General features: G+C 44.2%; 1 protein-coding gene across 3 annotated transcripts in view; it reads left to right on the forward strand.

Annotated features, from left to right (window-relative positions):
• Positions 1-18,264, forward strand: part of LOC126278592 (sodium-dependent neutral amino acid transporter B(0)AT3) — a 561,831-nt gene that overhangs the window by 494,964 nt on the left and 48,603 nt on the right. The window lies entirely within an intron of this gene.

Genomic DNA, 18,264 nt, shown 5'->3' on the forward strand with positions numbered 1-18,264 from the left:
GGGCTCAGGCAACTGGAGAATCTTATTCTTACCAGCATTCTCTTCCTGCTGCTGTTATTACAGAAATTAAATCTATTTTCAGAGACTTGGTTCATCCTGACCTAAGAAAATGTCTGCATGGGCAGACACAGAACCCAAATGAGTGTTTCAACAGCATAATTTGGAACAGCCTTCCTAAAACTGTATTTGTAGGCATGCATACAATGAAACTAGGAGTGGATGAGGCTGTTATTACATTCAATTGTTGGTAATATTGGAAAGTGTTCGGTACTGAAAACGCTGGGAATTAATCCTGGTGGAAATATGATCACTGGGCTGCAAGATTGCGATAAAATGAGGATAGCCGATGCAGACAGGTCTGCATCTAATATGGCCAAGAAAGCAAGACAAACATTCAGGAAGGTGAAAAAGAAGCTGGAATACCTGCTAGAGGCCAAAGAAGGGCCATCATATACAGCAGGACAGTTTTAATTAACTGTAAGTAGCAAACTTCAAAAGTTTATTCTTTAAAGTCAATGCCCCGCAAACTAAAATTTTCAGTACATATGCCCCATTATATCAGAAACTATCATAGGTAAATAAATGAAATTTTCAGAGATTCTGCATAACATAAAAAGCCACTTTTGGTTCTACAGTCATTAATATTTCCCCATTAGGTAGTTCACAAAAAATATTTTCTGCATAAAAACTTAATATTTTTTGTTAATAAATTTAAAAATGTATTTCTTAAAAACTATAAAACGGATAAAGTAGATTTTAGTGTAGTTGACTCTATTACCATCATGTACCACGCAGCAAAAATACTAAGGTCCTGAATTAAATAGTTTTTTTCAGAAAGTGGTCAAATACTTGCCCAAATTAACATGGGATAGATAGGCAGGGTGTGGTCCCGTTAAGGGCATTTGCACCAGCGATGTTTGGTTTTGGAATCCAGCTCGTCCCGCAGTTCCCAACTTGTGGAGCTCACTTCGTGTTTTTCTGGTGCCGACAGTGTCTGCGATATTCAGTTCTGCAGTGACTTTTGCAGCTGTCGTCATCTTATTTTTCGTCACAATCCTCTCTAATGACCGTCCCTGACGATCACTCAACACACACTTCCGTCCGGGTTGTGTCGTAGTGCATGTTGTGGCTCTTCCGCTTTCCGTGCATGCAGTTTAAGTCTTCGATACGGTGCCTCTTGAAACAGCAAACTCTACGGTTATCATCGCTACAGAAGCACCCATCGTTCGAGCACTAACAGTCTGTCCACGTACGAGTTCCCTTAACGTCGACATAACACAGTCACAATTGTGCAGAACACTGCTCGGTCCACGAGTGACACAACGTGTGGAGAACATAGCACAGTTTTCGTTCGTGGTCAGACACAACAGTGCAAACTGCAGGCTTGGCTATCATCTGCTTTGGTGATCAAACGCACTATTCTTGCGGTATTTCGATATTTTTGCCCAAGCTCTGTATGCGGAAGGAAGTATACTACTGTCAATTAAAATTGCTACACCACGAAGATGAAGTGCTACAGACGCGAAATTTAACCGACAGGTACAAGATGCTATGATATGCAAATGATTAGCTTTTCAGAGCATTCACACAAGTTTGGCGCATGTGGCGACACCTACAACGTGCTGACATCATGAGAGTTTCCAACCGGTTTCTCATACATAAACAACAGTTGACCGGCATTGCCTGGTGAAACGTTGTTGTGCTGCCTCGTGCAAGGAGGAGAAATGCGTACCATCACGTTTCCAACTTTGATAAAGGTCGGATTGTAGCATATCGTGATTGCGGTTTATCGTATCGCGACATTGCTCCTCGCGTTGGTCGAGAGGCAATGACTGTTAGCAGAATATGGAATCGGTGAGTTCAGGAGGGTAATACGGAACGCCGTGCTGGATCCTAACGGCCTCGCATCACTAGCAGTCAAGATGACAGGCATGTTATCCGCACGGCGGTAACGGATCGTGCAGCCACGTCTCGATCTCTGAGTCAACAGATGGGGACGTTTGCAAGACAACAACCATCTGCACGAACAGTTCGACGACGTTTGCAGCGGCATGGACTATCAGCTCGGAGACCATGGCTGCGGTTATCCTTGGCGCTGCATCATAGACCGGAGCGCCTGCGATGGAGTACTCAACGACGAACCTGGTTGCACGAATGGCAAAACGCCATTTTATCGGATGAATCCAGGTTCTGTTTACAGCATCGTGATGGTCGCATCCGTATTTGGCTACATCGCGGTGAACGCACGTTAGACAGCAGACGTTTACTACCCGTGGCTCTACCCTTCATTCGATCCCTGCGAAACCCTACATTTCAGCAGGATAATGCACGACCGCATGTTGCAGGTCCTGTACGGGTCTTTCTGGATACAGAAAATGTTTGACTGCTGCCCTGGCCATCACATTCTCCAGATCTCCCACCAAATGAAAACGTCTGGTCAATGGTGGCCGAGCAAGTGGCTCGTCACAATATGCCAGTCACTACTCTTGATGAACTGTGGTATCGTATTGAAGCTGCATGGGCAGCTGTACCTGTACACGCCATCCAAGCTCTGTTTGAGTCAATGCCCAGGCGTATCAAGGCCGTTATTACGGGCAGATGTGGTTGTTCTGGATACTGATTTCTCAGGATCTATGCAGCCAAATTGCGTGAAAATGTAGTCACATGTCAGTTCTAGTATGATATATTTGTCCAATGAATACCCGTTCATCATCTGGATTTCTTATTGGTGTAGCAATTTTAATGGCCAGTAGTGTAACATGTTGCCAGACTCCTGCTGGGACGTACGGCCCCTCTGATTTAAAGAACTTCTGCTGTAGGGTCTGCCGTTGGAGTTGTGAGCATCTCCGAAACGGTCTAGCATTTACTGAACGCTTTCGTGATGAAACGCGCCGCTCTTAGTAAGATTTTCTCTATCTCTTTTATTGATACAACTTGGTAAGAATAACCAATTGACGACCAACTTTGGGGAGCAGTCAAACGAGTTTCTGTAAACCACTTCTTCTGTGGATAAATTACATTTCCTCATGCTGGCACCAGCGTTCCCTTCATACAGTCGTATGGAGAATAATCTGGCATTGTCATGCTGAAGGACAGCGTGCTCTATGAGTGGACGAACTTTTCGAATCCGAAACTCGATTACAGCACGTTGTTTCCCAAGTATCGACATAGTTAAGTTACACGGTACATACCACCGCGTTACACGCTACAATTCTGAGCCTTCTAGCAGCGGAGGGCTGCAAATATGTAGACTTGAAAAATAAAGATGTAGAATGTTAATAACAATAGTATTATTTAAAAAGCTTAAAAGCCATTACTTTTCTGCACGGCTTCGTACATACAGAATTACACGGTACCATTCTCGTCTTTTCAAAAACAGACATAATGTCTTTTGGGACAACAGCAATCAGTGAAATTATAATGTTACTTAAAAACCCGTCTTGATTGCAAATATTTTTATTCATATGACCGGTTTCGGTTCATTCAGAACCATCTTCAGATCTGATATTTCAGTTACAGGAGTAACCCGTCCAAATCCAGCAGTTTTCACATGCTACGTCACATGTGAAAACTGCTGGATTTGGACGGGTTACTCCTCTAACTGAAATATCAGATCTGAAGATGGTTCTGAATGAACCGAAACCGGTCATATGAATAAAAATATTTGCAATCAAGACGGTTTTTAAGTAACATTATATTCTCGTCTTTAGCCAGAGATGCTTATGCTTATGTAACCCGTGGTGCACTTTGGAATGTTGGGTTGCCTAAGTTGCAGGGGACGCTGCCCAGTATTCTTGCCAGACAGTGGTAGCGGGTTTTAGTGCCGGTCTGTGGACATGCCTCTTGCAGCCAACTGCTGCGAGAGCGAGGTGCCCAGAGCTTACGGTTTTGAAGTGTTCTCCGTGTAGAAGAATAGGAGATATTCGTTTTTTTCGTTTTTATGATCGTGCTGACAGTAACAGCATTGTGTGATCGACATTGTATGTCATAAGACATCGACTAACTGTATTATTAATTCTGAGTAAGAAAACTGTGAAAATTGGGGGACCAGGCTGTAAATCGGTCGTACAACTGTTTACTTGGTCACTTCTCTTGTTGATGGATTGCGTTTCCATAAAATTGCTCCATTCCTCTCAGATTCGCATCTGCTGTCCTTACAAATAGTTTCATGTGATCATTCCCCTTCAGTTCATCCGGCAGGTTTCTCGTGTGTATATTAAGGTTGCCATTGTTTCCAGTGATTTGTTTGTTAATAGTGTTAACAGTGTAAGTAAACAGTAATGCATCTAGTAAATGAGAGAAGTGAAAGGGGACCAACTACGAACAAAATAGGTTATAGAGAATGTATGGTGTAGACGTTACGCAGACATGTAAGGAAGAGTGCAGTATAGCGAACGATGGAAAATGTGCCAGATTAGTCAACAGAGTAATGACTTAACTAAAATGCCTAGTCACATCGCATGGTCCATGAATGGATGCACGTGATCAGACAAGATGCTTACGTACGTGTCACCTGTGAGAATCGTATCTAGGCGTATCAAGGGTCTCATATCACTCCAACTGCACAAGCCCTCAACATGACGGAGCCTCCACCAGCTTGAACAGTCCCCTGCTGACTTGCAGGGTCTATGAACTCATGAGGTTGTCTCCATACCTGTACACATCCATCCGCTCGATACAATTTGAAATGAGACTCGTCGGACCAGGCAACATGTTTCCAGTCATCTACAGTCCAATGTCGGTGTTGACGGGCCCAGGCGAGGCGAAGCTATTTGTCATGCAGTCACCAAGGGTACACGAGTTGGCCTTCGGCTCCGAAAGCCCATATCGATGATGTTTCGTTGAATGGTTCGCACGTTGACACTTGTTGATTGCCCAGCACTGAAATCTGCAGCTGTTTGCGGAAAGGTTGCACTTCTGCCACGTTCAACACTTCTCATCTGTCGTCGTTGGTCCCGTTTTTGTAGGATGTATTTCCGGCCGCAGTGATGTCGGACATTCGATGTTTTATCGGATTCCTGACATTCACGGTACACTCGTGAAATGGTTGTACGGGAAAATCCCCACTTGTTCGTTACCTCGGAGTGGTTGTGTCCCATCGAACACGCGCCGACTGTAGCACCACGTTCAAACCCACTTAAATCTTAATAACCTGCCATTGTAGCAGCAGTAACCACTCGAACAACTGCACCAGAGACCTGTTGTATTGGCGTTGCCGACCGCAGCGCCGTATTCTGCCTGTTTACATATCTCTGTATTTGAATACGCATGGCTTAAATACTTAAATTCTTAGATACTAAAGCACATCCTTTTTGTACTGAACATTTCACTTCAAGAAAACCTCTTTATTACTGGAATGTACTTTCAAAAGTTATTACTCTTTGAACTAACTCGGTATATTCATTTAATAGATTCTACGTAAGCAAACTTTTACTATAACACTTATCAATAGTTAAGAAAAGTTTCTCATTATTTACACAAAATCAATGTAAATGGTGCCATGTTATACTAACTTGGCACTTCATAAGTCTGTAAAACAGGATACTCGAATTACTCAAACACCAGGAAGGAACCCTATATGAGTGTATGATTATGATGAAATAACATGGTGAACCAGTTTTTTTAAAGTTAAAAGTGCATACCGCACACTAAAAACGTGTAGCTCGATCTTCAGCACATTTTAATTTTATGCGGAACATTCCTGTAATTGCCGGACGTAAACGAAGTCGTATTACTAAGTAGTCCAGCTTTGCATACTGTTAAATAATAGTCACGTAGTTCGATTATCAAATGTTGGTTAGTTCAACATAATGATAAATCTTGTTAATGTGCTACAGTTATCAGCGTAATAAGTGTTCCGTTAGGTGCTGGTAAATATATTTAAAAGAAACGTTGATTTTTCGCCGATTCTATATCAGACATTAATTACGCCGTATGTGATAAACAGAGTCAGATCATGAAGCAAAGATTCCAATGGTGTCCTAGAGCAGCCTTCTTGACGCTCATTGGCAGCTTTTGGTAATACTCAGACGATGCACGTGGAAGAGTTGCAGAAAACCAACAAGACGTGTATGTCCACATATTTAGCCGTTGCAGATGTCAACAACACGTCAATCCTCCACAGGGCACTGCTCATTCAAACCAGTATAGTGGCACTCCGTCCCGAGTTCTTGATAATATTGACTTGATACAATAATAACTATTATTATTGGTTCACGTAATGTAAATACACGAAACTCATTAAAACAGGCGGATCTTCAGATATTACCACGTACATCCGTATGCGTATGGGCTTTTATCCGCATTGTAGTTAATTCTCCGCATATCCGAAGCCAAGCAAACCAATACCCATGATGTTATGTAACCAATCTTCGCGGGGTTCGCCTCAAGTGACGTATGGGAACCGCAAAAATCTTATTAATGAATGCAATACTATAATCTGAATCATATCGCTCTGTCGTAAAAAAAAGAAGCAGAAAAAGTCACCAGAGAGCAATTTACGTCAGTTTGTCTGTAGCTATATTCGCAACAGCGCGATGTATTAACGTCAGGAAATCGAACACGACAGAACAAGACGGCATTAGTAAAGGTCGGATAGCATTAATATAGGGCGATTTCATAAGAGCTATGAATACAGTTGTGGAATGAGGCGGACGGTGGTTAGAATTTGGACGACAAGTGCACGGCGCAGATGAGGGACGGACTCGAGAAGAAGCATTAATAACCCGGTGCCCCATTTAGACTGCTACGTCCAGAATTAAACCGGTGGCTGAAGCCGGGGTGAGTAAAAAGACGTCTTCTGGTACGGATTTAGTGCGGCGGTGCATAGCAGCGGCTGGCGTGCTCCCGGCTGGATCCAGATTTTTCCAGGCATTCGCGGTGTCTCCAGGAATAGCGACCTGGACCTTAAGGAGACATCCCTGTCCAAGCATCCCCTTATAATTTAAGATTATAACCAATCATACGTGTATGTTTTCACGCCACAGGAGAGTTATGACTCTACATGGCTAGCCAATGCACTGAGGCTACGACAGTCAAGGGAAACCTCCTGAATTCGGGTCAGACCCCCTCTTGTCCGGCACAGTGCAGCAGCTGAACGTTGCATGGACTCAACAAGTCGTTGGAAGTCCCTCCACATATGTTGAGCCATAATGCCTCTACAGCCGTCCATGACTGCGGAAACGTTGGCCGTGCACGACGTTGTGCACGATCTGACATCTCCATTCTGTCCCACAAATGTTCGATGGGATTCATGTGGGGCAATCTGCATGGCCAAATCATTCGCTCGAATTGTCGAAAATGTTCTTCAAAGGGCAATCACGAACAGTTCTAATCCAGTGACGTGACATCGATATTTGGGAACGTGAAGTCCATGAAAGGCCTCAAATGGTCTCCGAGTAGCTGAATACACTGCTGGACATTACAATTGCTACACCAAGAAGAAATGCAGATGATAAACGGGTATTCATTGGACAAATATATTATACTAGAACTGACATGTGATTACATTTTCACACAATTTGGGCCCATAGATCCTGAGAAGTCAGTACCCAGAACAACCTGGCCTTAATAACGGCCTTGATACGCCTGGGCATTGACTCCAACACAGCTTGGATGGCGTGTACAGGTACAGCTGCCCATGCAGCTTCAACACGATACCACAGTTCATTAAGAATAGTGACTGGCGTATTGTGACGAGCCAGTTGCTCGGCCACCATTGACCAGATGTTTTCAATTGGTGAGAGATCTGAAGAATGTGATGGCCAGGGCAGCAGTCGAACATTTTCTGTATCCACAAAAGCCCGTACAGGACCTGCAACATGCGGTCGTGCATTATCCTGCTGAAATATAGGGTTTCGCAGGGATCGAATGAAGGGTACAGCCACGGGTCGTAACACATCTGAAATGTAACATCCACTGTTGAAAGTGCCGTCAATGCGAACAAGAGGTGACCGAGACGTGTAACCAGTGGCACCCCATACCATCACGCCGGCTGATACGCCAGTGTGGCGATGACGAATAAACGCTTCCAGCGTGCGTTCACCCCGATGTCGCCAAACACGGATGCGACCATCATGATGCTGTAAACACAACCTGGATTCATCCGAAAAAATGACGTTTTGACATTCGTGCACCCAGCTTCGTCGTTGAGTCTCCGAGCTGATAGTCCATGCTGTTGCAAACGTCGTCGAACTGTTCGTGCAGATGGTTGTTGTCTTGCAAACGTCCGCATCTGCTGACTCAGGGATCGAGACGTGGCTGCACGATTCGTTACAGCCATGCGGATAAGATGCCTGTCATCTCGACTGCTAGTGATACGAGAACGTTGAGCTCCAGCACGGCCTTCCGTATTATCCTCCTGAACCCACCGATTCCATATTCTGCTAACAGTCATTGGATTTCGACCAACGCGAGCAGCAATGTCGCGATACGATAAACCGCAATCGCGATAGGCTACAATCCGACCTTTATCAAAATTGGAAATGTAATGGTACGCATATCTCGTCCTTACACGAGGCATCACAACAACGTTTCACCAGGCAACGCCGGTCAACTACTGTTTGTGTATGAGAAATCGTTTGGAAACTTTTCTCGTGTCAGCACGTTGCAGTTGTCGCCACCGGCGCCAACCTTGTGTGAGTGCTCTGAAAAGCTAATCATTTGCATATCACAGCATCTTCTTCCTGTCGGTCAAATTTCGCGTCTGTAGCACGTCATCTTCGTGGTGTAGCAGTTTTAATGGCCAGTAGTGTATAGTGTATAACTATTTCCAGTCAGTAGACGGTTCAGTTCAAGCAGAGGACCCAATTCTTTTCATGTAAACAGGCCCCACACCATATAGAGCCACCGTAAGTTTCCACGACGCTTTGTTGACAATTTAAGTCCATGGCTTCGTGGGATCTGGACCACACTCGAACTCTTCCATTAGTTCTTACCTTACTGAAATCGGGACTCAGTTGATCAGGCCACGGTTTTCCAGTCGTCTACGATCCAACCGATACGGCCACGAATCCAAGAGGCGCTGCAGGCGATGTCGTGCTGTTAGAAAAGGCACTGTTGTCGGTCGTTTGTATGCTAACGGATACGTTCATCGTACGTCTCCTATTGATTTCTGCGGTTTTTTCACTCAGTGTTGTTTGTTTGTAGGTCTGACTATTCTACGCAAAGGAAGCTGCTCTCAGTCGTTAAGTGAAGAGCGTCGTCTATTGCGTTGCTGGTTCGTTGATTTGGGGGAGGAGACCAAACAGCGAGGTCATCTGTCCCATCGGACTGGGGAAGGAAATCAGACGTGCCCTTTGGAAGGAACCATCCCGTAATTCGCGTAAAGCGATTTAGGGAAATCACGGAAAACCTAATCAGGATGGCCGGAGCCGGGTGCTGCATTGTCGGTGGTGAGAGGTGTTGCCTGGAATTTTCTTGTCACTGTGGATCTCGGAATACTGAATTTCCTAACGATTACCGAAATGGAATGTCCCATGCGTCTAGCTCCAACTACTATTCGCGTTCGAAGTCTGTTAATTCCCGTCGTGTAGCCATAATCATGTCGGAAACATTTGCACATCAATTGCCTGAGTACAAATTACAGCTCTCTCAGTGCAGGGACCTCTCATACGTTGTTTCCGCGAAACTACCGCCATTCACATAAGTGCATATTGCTACCCTACGACTTTTTTCATCTCAGTGCACAATTAAATAGACTTGTCTCGTAATACATACAAAATGCTATTACTTGCAAGCATCAGCGACGTCCTCGTCAATACAAAAAGTTTCGAGACTTGATTATAAAAAAAATAGAGAAAAGCTAAGATGGTGGTTTTAATGGTTTAAGTATTCTTCATAGTCTCGCCGCCTTTGGGTACAACGCACAGAATGTTCATACAAACAAGCGAAATTGTCACCTCATTCAGGAGAAGAAATAAAACATGTATTAAGACAAATTACATCTGACGATGCAGCCACAGGGTCCGAAAAACATCGTGTGGTTAATAAAACACAAAAAAGATGTGACTGAAGTCGCTGTTTAATTCATACCTCCACTGCCAGGAGAGACCTTTCGGATGATGTTCAACTCGCACGTCACGTTGGCTTGAATGTCAGTTATTCTTCAGTGTGAATTCATGCACTTTATCGTTTTGTAATGCTTTAGTATTGATAACAAAAGTCTCGTCAGCCATGATCATGTTCTCCAGAAACGAATTATCCGTCTTTTGTGTTTCAATCAAGACGCTGCACGCGCCCATATGTAGCTCTCTTTGGGAATCAAGGTGCGCGACCCAAACTTTGCACACAGTTTTCTCTTCTTCGAAACATTTTGGAGAACGTCTTGTCAGTTGGTTTGGAAATGTTGCTCCACTCCGGTTTTTGATGTAACAACGTTGACACACCACGACCGCACATCTACCACTCACCACTGCCAGCTCACGTCTGACTGATCGGATGCACATCTGTTGTTTAGCCGGCCGGTGTGGCCGAGCGATTCTAGGCCCTTCAGTCTGGAACCGCGCGACCGCTACGGTCGGAGGTTCGAATCCTACCTCGGGCATGTATGTGTGTGGTGTCCTTAGGTTAGTTAGGTTTAAGTAGTTCTACGTTCTAGGGGACAGATGACCTCAGATGTTAACTGTCATAGTGCTGAGAGCCATTTGAACCACATCTGTTGTTTCCAGTTGTCAGTTCAAGCTGCAACCGTAGTTACCTCGGCTGATATCACTTATAAGCCAGGAATAAAATCAGTCTCGGAAGTTTTTTGACGGACGGTGTAAGTTCGGCAATAGACCTTGGTTAAATGCACATTTTCCAGTTTTTACACTATTTATTCTGTTATAAACAGCACGCACAACATACAGTTTTAAGTACAAATTAAACACCGGGACTACAGTCCATTCCGTTTCCATAACAAATCCGTGGAATAATTATTTCCTTCTCAGAGCAACAGACTTCTGTAATATTTTACTTCAGATTAACGTATCCAAATAAGAACAAATAAATCATATTGCTTTCGCGGTAGAGCGCTGCAGCCTAGCAGTCATTTAGGCCGCTGAGTTGGACGTGATGCCGCAGAAAGTGCCACAATTTCTTTTCTCTCCAAATCTTCACTACTTATCCATCTGCGCTTTAATTGTCAGTGATTGTGGCAACACTACATTTCAAAAACGACTTTTTTTAACTACCCGTCAAAGTTTCACTACCGTACATGGTTACACTCCAAATACCTTAGGACAAGACTGTTTAACACTTACATATTCAGTGTTAACCAATTTCTCTTTTTCGGAAACGCTTTCCTTCCATTTGTTGTTTATATCCAGTCTTCATTTTCCGAATCACGTTGTTCAAGTAGTGGAAGCAACGTACACTGCAAACAATCAGTATTCGCGGTTGAACAGGCGCGATTAGCTTCACCGCAGACATTTTCAACACTGCGAGTCATTCCTTTCCTCGGTACATTCCTACCAGACTGCCTTGTCAAGCAGTTCAATTATACACTCATTTTGCAAGTTGAACGCACTCTTCAACGATATAAGTTTTGATGTATGGGTTTACTGAGACCCAGCTCATTCGTATTAATCAGGCAATGCTGTCTCTACATTTTCATTTTTAGGTGTTTTCATACTGTTTTCTCTGTTCCGAATATACTACGCTCAAACATTACCGTATTTTCAGTACTATTTTTGGTTACCATAGACAATGGTTGAATCAGCAATACTTAACTATCGACAGTTTTGAGTTTTCCCCTTGTGCTGCCTTAAGAATCTGCCGTCTTCACTTCAATCGAAGTAGCAATGTGTTTTCAATCCCGATTTCTGTGTCACTGCCCGAAAAAAAACAATCAACAAGAAACATTTTGATACTAATTCACCGATTGCTACATACACTTCATTGACTTCGACACTTCCATTACAGAACTCGAAAAGTTGTTTTGGTGATGTCAGAGGTAAAATAGTAGTAGTAGCAACCTGTTTACTTTGTTCGGTCTAAAGTTAAAAAAGCCGATGAATACCGGTTGTGACGAAACTGCAGATAGCACATAGAATTGTTGTCTCCGCGTAAGGAAATCTTTTGGTTTTATGCGAATTTTGTTTCTTGTTCAAAGAAAGAAAACGTATGAAATTACATAGTACTTTCCGGAACAGCAGCATTGTTTCAAGTTAACCAACGCATTTTCTGCCGCCTTCTACTTAATGCTTTGAAAGCTGCGAGCAAGACCAGTTTTGTGTTAGTGTCCGAGTAATTCCGCAGCTGTCGCCTGCAGCGCGCGGATTTGCGGCGTCGGTGCTGACTCAATTCGCGAAGAAGCGGGGAACCAGACTAGGTTTTGCGGTGGCCGAGCGATCGATGGACAAGCCGCCGCTACTGCGACATATGGCGTGCCGCAGACCCACAGCCCGTGGCCCTGAAAATGCAAGCGCAGTGCGGCGCGCGGCGAAGGTGCTGCCCCCTGCAAGCTGCACCAGACCGCGAAAACTTTCCGCGAACTGCCGTCGCCCCTACCGGCGGAGGTAGCGCGGGCGAGAGTGGGGGGGAACAAGGCTTCGCCTGCGTGAGGTGGTTGGGTGGGGAGGGAGGGGTTGCACATTATTCGGCCGTAACGGAAATGCCGCCCATCCGGCGGAGTCCGCGCGCGCCAATTTTTTTGCGCGAGCGTCTTTTGTTTTCGAAAAACCGTGGCAGCAAGAGAGTCACGTATTAATTGTGGTAGTAGCGAAGACAATTTCACAAGCATTAATGGTGACTGTCGAATAAATGACAGCTACTACAGTAAACAGCAAAATAGTTTCGTTTATGTTAAAACAAAGAAAAAACACTTCGTAGTTAATCCAAATCTAATCAGCCTAATATCCAAATCTATCAGGCATCGCGCGTAGCTGCACCACCAGGTGACATATAGAGTTTTAGTTCGTCAGTACAGTCGCAAAGAATACAACACCGCTTTTTTAACACTAAAAATTTTTAAATGTGGACTTACCTTGACAACTATCGTTAAGGCAGGTGATGTAAACGCTGGTTAACACACACGGAACTATTCACACAAGACGAAATTTCTCCATTTAATAAGAAGCTTTACCGCTTCTACTGTAGCCTATACAGTGTCAAGACGGATAAAATGAGGCCAAGAGGGATCACAAGCACACGAGCAGCACTCAAGAATAGGTCGCACCAGTCTCCTATATATGAAGGCCTTATTTCAATAGTGGTATAAGTCCATTTCTGTTCATTTTGAGATACAGAGATCTAAAGTTAAATGAGCGCTGAAAAATCTGCATTGAGATACCACAAATATTCAAGCATATGGCTCCTTGCTAGACATGAACCTTTCTTTCTGTCTGTTTGGATCATTAATTTCAGAAGCATTATAGGCAGAAAAGTGGACGTAATGAAATCGTACCACTTCTGAACTAAGCCCTTCATGTAGTCTCCTTTACAGATAAACCACTCCTTCCCAAAATTCTTGTAATATACCGAAGTTGACCATTCGCCTTCCCTACCACAATTCTCACATGCTCGTTCCATCTCAAATCGCTTCGCAGCCTTACGCCCAGATACTTAAAAGACTTGACTGTTTCAAGCAGGACACTACTAATACTGTATCCGAACATTACAGGTTTGTTCTTCCTGCTCATCCGCATTAACTTACATTTTTCCAGATTCAGGGCTAGTTGCCATTCATCAGACCAACCGGAAATTTTGTCTAAGTCGCCCTGTATCTTCCTACAGTCACTCAACTTCGACGCCTTACCGTACACCACGGCATCGTCAGCAAACAACTGCACATTGCTGCCTAATCCGTCCGCTAAATCATTCATGTACATGGAGAACAACAGAAGTCCTATCACACTTTCCTGGGGCATTCCCGTGTGCATTTAGTGTAGCTACAACGTTCTGTGTGATTCACAATGACAACATTGAGGACATCTCAGTGAGAAGTACATCTGCGTGCGGAAATGGAGGCAACACAAGCAGAAAATTTGTCAGGAACCACTTTGCATACTGTTTCTGTTCTAGTCGTGAATCGCCGGCCGGAGTGGCCGAGCGGTTCTAGACGCTACGGCTTGGAACCGCGCGACCGCTGCGGTCGCAGGTTCGAATCCTGCCTTGGGCATGGATGTGTGTGATGTCCTTAGGTTAGTTAGGTTTAAGTATTTCTAAGTTCTAGGAGACTGATGACCTCAGCAGTTACGTCCCATAGTGCTCAGAGCCATTTGAACCATTAGTCGTGGATCGTGCCTTGGCGAAATTGCTGTAAGCAGTATATCCTAAATGATTGTCCTAACTGGAAAATAAAGAACAACTTGCTTGTAAATATATGCGAAGTGAGAATAACACTTTGTTATAGTTTTCGTACGTATCAACTTGATTTGTTTCTCCCACTCTCACTGCCCACTTAATCCATGTTGCACAGCAATACTGAAGTGATGGGGTCGGTAGTGCGCAACGGATTGGTCGGCGAGTAAAAAGTGGTCGTGTGATCAGGGAACTGGAATTCCTGCTGAGAAATAGTGCGTGGCGCATTCTGCTGCCCTCAGTCATGGCCACCGTCACTTAGACGCTACAGTTCTATATCTGCGGCATATTTACCAGCTCTAATCCCGCTGGAAAAGTCGCACGTGCGGGTGTAGCTCCACCAGCTCACCCCCCCCCCCTTCCTTCCCCCACCCCTCTCCTCGCAGCCATGCAATTTCTACGTCAGCGAACACTGGCGTTATCGTTGCACGCAGGTAATGTGTCACTCCAGCAGCCGTAATCTACTAGTCTTGCAGAGTTGCATGTTAAACAAAGTTTTGGAGAATCCCAGGTCCACTGACAAGCTGTGTGGTGTATCTCTGGAGTATATAGAGGGTTTCCGTAAGGGCGTGCAAAAATTTAACAGGACATAGAGGATGCTCCACTGAACAATATGAGATAGGGTTGGAGAAGCCAGATTAAGGAGATGATAGGAACAAAATCACTTTACTGTGTACTTTTACTATTTACATTAGTTTCGTTTAACTGAAAATGTTATCATGGACACAATGAACGTACCATTTGTACTGTATCCAACAAAATGTGCTGGAACTGACAGTCAGCAACGTCAAAGCAAGCATGGCAGTGGCGAACTAGATTCTGACACACACTGACAAATATCCCTGGTGAGTTTCGAATCACATCACAGGCAGTTACAATTCTGGCAACTAATTCCGTCTCCGTATTCACTGGGGTCTCATGCAAAAATTACTTGAGATATCTCCATGGGAAATAATTGGATTTGAGGTCCGATGAGTTCGCGAGCTATGGAATAGCACCTCCCATTCCAATCCAGCGACCAGGAAATACAGCACTGGCATGGTTGCGGACTTCAACAGCGAATTGAGGCGATGCACCGTCATGTCGTATCGTATTTATATTGTCGAATGACATAACGTGCTATGAATCAACGATGTAACAGAGCCACCTTATGGACAAGTAAAGTAAACAATACCTGCATCATGACTTCCAAGTAATCAGCCTCGTCCCCCTTTCTTCCTAGCAGGAAATAGTTGTACTTGTAAATAAACAGCACAGTACATATAAACTTGTACTCTTGTTAGATGCTACATACCTGCCAACTCTCCCGATTTAGGCGGGAGAATCCCGATTATCCACTTTTTCTCCCGCCTCCCGATTATTCCAGTATTTTTCCCGATTTTTACTAGTTATCGTCAAACTTACGATATTTGTTTTGAAAACCCGCCAATTCAGTTTTTTTTTTTTTCGCCAGTTGCCGTAATTCGTTGCGTATTAGTCGACACGCGTCGAAGTTTATAGAAATCAGGAAGTCACGCGCGATTTATATATCGATAGTTATTTTTCCTCTTTCCCGCGCATTTTGTCGAAGATGTACCCGTGTCCTGTAGTACACATGTAGTAACCTCGGTAGTGCACAGTGTTCTGCATGGACGTGTATTGATGCATATTGTCGTAGTGTTTTAATTCGGGGCTTTGTTTTTAAACTTGGCCAAAAAATATAACTCCGTCTTCTTGAAAACAATTTTCGGAACAGTTTCCGTGCATTATCGAGTCGAGGAAAGGCCCGTTGTTCGCTTTTTGTACCGTCTGCCGATGTGACATTTGTGTATCACATGGTGGAAAAAGTGATGTTTCCAAACATGTGGAAACAAAAAAGCACCGAGACAATTTGAAGTGCGTCAGTAACAACAAAAAACTGGAATTCAGCGACAAAAGTGAAAGTGATGGAGTGATAAATGCTGAATGTTTATTTACATCTTTTATTTTAGAACATAATTTGCAGATTAATTGCGCTGACCATGCGAGTCACCTGTTCCGGAAAATGTTCCCGGATAGCAGTAATTATCGGAGAACCAGTTGGCAAGCCTATTTTTACAGTTTTCATGTGTGTCACAAAACAGTATGGTGGATGCTGTTTTACGGCAATCATATTTTTTTTTCTAATGCCAAAAACATCCCAACCTAACAGCAATTGGCTGGGCGAAACTACAAATAAGGGTTACGGAATCAACATTTTAGGTATTTCCAATGTTTCTATATTTTTTTTAGCCATTATATAGATTTGTGGCGCCTTAAAGGAAAACTTTTCAGTTGTCTTGGGTGTATACAAAAATGAGCCACAGCTTTTTGATCTTCAGTATCTCCTGATTTTTAAAACTGAATCTCCTGATTTTTGGTTTTTGAAGGTTGGCAGATATGGATGTAAATAACCTGCAAAACAGTAATGCTAGACAAAGCGGTAGACAAGTTTACTTGCATATCTCAAGCTGGCTTCTCCGACCCCAGGATCCCTATCTCAAATTGTTCAGTGGAGCTTTCTCCATGTCCTCATACGTTTTTGCACGCTCTTACGGAAACACCCCGTATAAAATGTGAGAGCAAGTGAATACGCGACAAGTGGCACGTTTTTACAGCACTTGATGCGGATTGTTATACAGATATGCCCGGTGTAAAAACTATAATGTAAGATTAGGAAACAGACCACACGACACTAAGATGGTTATCTTGGTGGTTGAGTAAGAAATGATGCACTGGAGTGGGGCGGGGCAGAGGGTCGATAACGCTGGTGTCTAGGGGAGAGGGATTGTAGGGGCAGGTCAGACACCACGTGAGCGCAAGTCACGCCACCTGGGAATCCAAGGTCACGGGACCGCGCCACTGGAGTCAGCCGATTGCCCGCAACTGTCCAGCCTCTACAATAAACGACGAAAGGAAGGTTATGAGGGATCGTACGTCTTGGACAACGTCATAGTACAGTATCGGCAGTGAGGGACTAGCAGTTGTAGAATTTATTCGCGATATATGTTCTTGATAAGAACCGTGCGCGAGTTTCCAGACGGAAAGAATAAGAGAAACAGCGTAGAAGCATTTCAACACACCAGCTGTAATACTAACATATTATTAAACATTCGATTTCCTTTTATGGAGTAGAAAGAGTTGTCCAGCACATGTGATTTCAGGTTGCGTTTGAAGTTAATTTTGTACATCACTGGGATATTTGGTCAAAAGTATATGGCTGAACAACTCACTTCTTTCTGTGAGAGCAGGTTCCACAGCGGACACCACATACCAACTATTTTCAAACTGATGCGGAGTGACTGCGGGTATGAAACTTCGTGGCAGATTATAACTGGAACGGGACCCGAACCCAAGACCTTTACTCTTTGATGGGCAAGTGCTCTACCAATTAAATTATTCAAGCATGACTCACCGCCCGTCCTCACAGCTTTTTGCCAGCAGCACTAGTCCCTCAAGTTTGGCAGGAGAGCTTCTGTGGAGCTAAATGGAAATGTCGTGTGGCTAGGGCCTCCCGCCGGGTGCAAGTCTTTCGGTTTGATGCCACTTCGTCGACTTGCGCGTCGATGGGGATGAAATGATGATGATTAGGACAACACAACACTCAGTCGCTGAGCGGAGAAAATCTCCGACCCAGCTGGGAATCGAACCCGGGCCCTTAGGATTGACATTCTGTCGCGCTGACCACGTTTTTCATTATGTTCGTTGCATCTGATCGGGGCGGACGTCGTAAGACACCCTTTTAAGTTCGTTGTTGATCTATGAACTCAGTTTTTTTTTTTTTTATTACAGAGGGCAGCTATCCCTCTGATCGAACACGCTGAGCTACCGTGCAGCCATCCACTCAGCTACCCGGGGGCGGTTCTGTGGAGCTGAAAGGTAGAACATAAGGTACTGGCGGAAGTAAAGTTGTGAGGACGGGTCGTGAATCGCTCTCGGGTAACTCAGTTGGTAGAGCACTTGCTCGCGAGATGCAAGGATCCTTAA

The sequence above is a fragment of the Schistocerca gregaria genome, chromosome 6 (assembly GCF_023897955.1).
Source record: "Schistocerca gregaria isolate iqSchGreg1 chromosome 6, iqSchGreg1.2, whole genome shotgun sequence".
Taxonomy (NCBI): domain Eukaryota; kingdom Metazoa; phylum Arthropoda; class Insecta; order Orthoptera; family Acrididae; genus Schistocerca; species Schistocerca gregaria.